This window comes from Triticum urartu, chromosome 7A (assembly GCF_056163025.1).
Source record: "Triticum urartu cultivar PI428250 chromosome 7A, HENAU_Tu73, whole genome shotgun sequence".
NCBI classification, from domain to species: Eukaryota; Viridiplantae; Streptophyta; class Magnoliopsida; order Poales; family Poaceae; genus Triticum; species Triticum urartu.
In genome coordinates, this window is record NC_141879.1 from 354,322,063 (window position 1) to 354,326,657 (window position 4,595).

Sequence of the window (4,595 nt, forward strand, 5' to 3'; positions counted from 1 at the left end):
GTCACACTACACCACAACACTCAATTGGGGGCAATTAACTGCCGGGAGAACTAGGAGCATAGGGGCAAATTATCTACCGGGAATCTTGTTACTGCCGGTAGTAGAACGTAAGGGCAGAGCAACTGCCGGCAGAAGTTGAGCAAGGAGGGCACACGCACTGCCAGCAATTATTTTTAACTTTTGGGTCATTTTATCTGCCAGCACAACTAAATCATGGCTCACTATCTGCCGCGACAGTCGATGTGGCGCGAGACTGAAATTATTGGGCCCAAATGTGCGCACACGAGGGGGAGCGCGCGAAAGGCCAGAAATTTCGCACCAAATGAATTATAGCAGCCGGCCCAACCAGATATGTCCCAAATTGAACCCTCGTCCACAAGTCCTCCTCCCAGACCAGCGCCGCCGCCGCCGCCCTCCGCCCTCGACCTCCTCCACCAACCAGTGCGCCCCCCATCGGCGTACGCGTCTCTATTGCACGACGCCGACTCATCATCGCCTTCCTTCGGCACCGCCACCGGGGCGGGTCAACTGTGGCGGTGCGTCGAGGTCGAAGTCAACGTCGCCTCCCTCTTCAGCCCCAGATTCCGTGGCAAAAATCGCCACCACCATACCGGCGCGCTCTTCTCCATGGCCCTCCAAGGTAACGAGCACGGGTGAGCTGCCCACCACAGCTCCCTCCATCCAAACGGCATGAGAGGTGCTCAGATCCATCACGCTGGACAACACGCTGCTCAGATCCGTCATGCTGGAGTCTCCTCCTCTTTCCCATGTACTCCTTTGCTGCTCAGAGGAGGTGAGGTTGCCCAACTTCTTTGTTCGATTTTCTTTTCCTGCTACCGTAGACTGCTAGCGACCATGTCCTCTGGACTTTTTTCTGTCCATGAGCTCGCAGAGCTGAGGATTTGCTTTTTGTGCCTACCTTAGCTACATTGCTTCTTAGCAAATATTCACCATCTTACATTTTTATAACTGATTTTCTATTTTGCCACTGTAAAACAAGAAGGCAGTAGAATAACTACAAAAGAAGAAGGAATCTGATGTCCCAACAAAGCACATGTGAAGAGCGCTCCAGGGAGAAAGAAGAAGGAAACAACAATCTTGCAAACGAATAAAGAAACAACAGCTTCATGACAAAAAATTCATGAGTGGTAACACTTCTCTTCATACATATAATCTGATTTTGAACACTATTAATTAGGAACTACATGGTTGAGGAACACAAGTGAACTTTACTGTACTTATATCAGTTCAATTTCTTTCAGGAAATCCTTTTTAATGGACTGATGGTGGGACTTGGGAGCAAAGGTATACATGTGTGGAAGCCATCCTTTGCATAATTTTATTCCAAATACATATACTTTTCCTCTTAACTAGGGCCTATTTCAAAAAGGGAGGATCTCGTGTGTAAGAATTGGTTGACCCTGCATTTTACTATTCATTATTATTTATACACCCTGAATGTAAAGTGTCACCATGTGTGAATTTATAATCAGCTGTAGTAATCTTGATATAGATATACACACTGAAGTCTGAAAACAAGCTAGTAAAACTACTTGCTTTGAAAGCAACACTACATTTTATATTGAGTGGTACTGCCATTGCCACACCTTTGATTGCTATATGAACCATGCTATTATTGAGACAACGGAGTGGGATGCCAATGCCATTGATTGAGTGCAAATATTTAGTTTTTGTGTTTAAATTATGAGTGAAAGGGCGAGACAGAGTTTGTTACTGCATTTACGCCATTTAGTTTGTTCAAATATTTGCTTGGAGCTATGTAAGTTTACATCGGTGCCATAAATTATGCTTCAACTTTCATACCATCGGATACATAATAGTTTCTGTATACTTTTCAACTTTATAAGCAATTCAGCAGCTACATTGTTACAGGAAATTAGATACTCTGAGAAGCTTCTGCAAGATCTAGATATCATTTGTTCTCTATCGCTTGAGCCTTTGTGTTTGACACTAAAAAAATATAAAACGCGGGCGCGCCAGTGTCCACGCCAGCATCAAAATATGCATGCCGGACGGTGGCACAAATACCCGAATACGTATGTGTACATAAGCAGGTATTCAGCCATACACACACACACACACACACACACACACACACACACACACACACACACACACACATATATATATATATACAGTCTGATGCATGCGTCGCTGCTTTACAAAAAAACCGTATTGATCCGTGCATTTTGGTCCTTGTAAGACTAGGCTGGCGAATCGTCTGACCGTCACATCCCCACTAATGCATCGCTTTAATTAATCCACTAACTTATACACGCACGTCTTGCCTCTACGTACATCTGCATGGCATTTTTTTAGTTGTGCATGGCATAATATATAAATCTGTATGGGCACTCCTTGCTGCATAGATATGTTCTCAAGCTTCTCCCAAGCTTGTTAGGAAAAGAGAATATTGGGACAAAATATTTTCGTACTATTTATAGTATGAATTCTCATTGAACACTGTGCTTGAGAATGTGCTTCAGTTCAATGGACAACTCCAAAAACCTGTACCTGATTTGATCCTGATAGCATTTTCTTCAGGTGGTAACACTTGTCTCAGTTATTACAGTAACTTTGTCAATGTAGCACTGTTTTGCAGTTTGCACTATTAGAAGTATCTCCTAGATAAAAAATATTTTATAACCAAACATGATTAATACATGTGTGTTGTGTTAGATATAGATTTGTAGCTTATATCATTTATATAATACATCAGTTTTTCAATTGTATATTTATATGGGATGTTCATTAACTAAGGCCCTGTTCGCATCCCCTCCGCTCCCCTACTGCAGCTCCAGGAGCGGAGGGAGTGCCAGCACAATCGCGCGGAGCATTTCGAACCCGGCTCCTCGCGCGGAGCGGAGTTGAGAATCTGGAGAGCTTCCGAACAGGCAGTAACTTTTGCACAAATTTGGTTACGAGTCATTGCTTTTTGCACAAATTTGGTCATGGGGTAATCATTCCAGAATCTCAACATTCTAGCATTTTGCGCAAATTTCTGAAGTTCAACTTCTGAGTGTCATGGCTCACGACTAAATGTTCCAGGATTATTATATAGCAGAACTCAGATGTGAAAATCAAACTACTTTTGCTTACTTGATCCTATTGAGTATGAACATGAAACAATGCTTGCATGTGCTGTCAGCTACTGTTCCTAATTCACCACACATTGTGCTATCTTTCATTCAAATAAATGTATAACCTTGCTTTTCATTTGATTCGTACAACAACTACATCTTGCTTCCAGAATTTCTTCATGGTCCTGTATAATCTATCTTTCATAATTATATACACATTATGCCTGAACCTGTGTTGTTTGTGTGAAAGGAAACATCTCTAGTATTTTCAAATGTTTATACATAGCTTGAACTATATTGGAAGGTATCAATGTTTGTGAATTAATACTCAAGCCACAATAATATTGGTATATATATATATATATATATATATATATATATATGTGAAGCTTGAAAATACGCCAGTAGGAATACATGTCATCTGTCATATGTAGTTGTAAGCTACTTGCTTTAAAAACATCACTATGGTTTGCTTTTTGCTTGCAAAATGATTATTATGCAAGCATGTATTTGCTGTCTGAGCCTATATCCTTTGTTTGTGTGCTATAGTACATATCATTTACCAAAGTTATTATCTCATGGCATTTGAACCATCTTATCTATTCAGGTTGGCATCATCACTGGAAGATGTTTCTACATGATGTTTCTTCTCTTCGTATTAACATCTTTAAAGCATTACAAATTCATAACTCTTCTGCTGGAGACATGTGGCCATCTTCGAATAATGCAGTTTCATTGGATGGTGTGAGTTTGGTATTCAGATGAATATGTTAATTCCATCAAAGAAACGGCTTGAGCAGAAATGTACAAAAGAGTAATCATGCAACTTGTATTCGTGGACATGGCTACAGCTATGCACTAAAGTCTAAGGACACAAAATCTTATCATCTTATGTAAATTTTGTTAACCGTTGTAGCTAGATGCTACTAAACACATGTATGGATGTAGAAGTACTGAAATTTTAGTTTATGAATGTTTCTGAAAGTTTAAGGTTTTGGTTGAGGTATATATGGAACTTTGATTGAAGTGTATAATTTGAGTGTTCTGTCTAGATTTCCTGACATAATGAATGGATATTGAAATCAAAGTGACGGCAAACATAGTGAATGGATATTGAATGCTAGTGAAATCAAAGTGATGGCAAACAAACAGCCGGGTAGACATGTTTGTGCTGGCAGTTCCACTGCCGGTAATAGTAGTTCATGTGCTACGGCTAGTCTGCCGAGAGAAAATTAACTGCCAGCAAATGCATGTGTCCTGGCAGATAAACTGCCGGGAAAATTTTATCTGCCGGGAGAACTAATCCCCGGCAGCCATTCTTGTGGCAGTTCTATCTGCCGGGAGAAACACTCTCCCAGCAGTTTATCTGCCCTCTTAATGGCTTTCTCCCGGCAGTTTACATGCCATTACATCGGTGTTGTGGTGTAGTGTCAGGTGTGTTGTCGAGGGTGTACTGAAGCACAAGAAGTTCAAAGCTACTCCTTTGTTTGTGAG

General features: G+C 41.1%; 1 long non-coding RNA gene across 2 annotated transcripts; it reads left to right on the plus strand.

Moving 5' to 3' along the window:
• Nucleotides 1-327: 327 nt before the first annotated feature.
• Nucleotides 328-4,107, plus strand: LOC125551541 (uncharacterized). 2 transcript variants are annotated; one of them, XR_007302778.2, is made up of 5 exons: nucleotides 328-793; nucleotides 1,004-1,148; nucleotides 1,263-1,305; nucleotides 2,782-2,977; nucleotides 3,709-4,107. It is a non-coding gene; the product is annotated as an uncharacterized LOC125551541 (long non-coding RNA). The 2 variants fall into 2 exon arrangements; XR_007302777.2 differs by having other exon boundaries at nucleotides 330-793; nucleotides 2,817-2,977.
• Nucleotides 4,108-4,595: the final 488 nt, after the last annotated feature.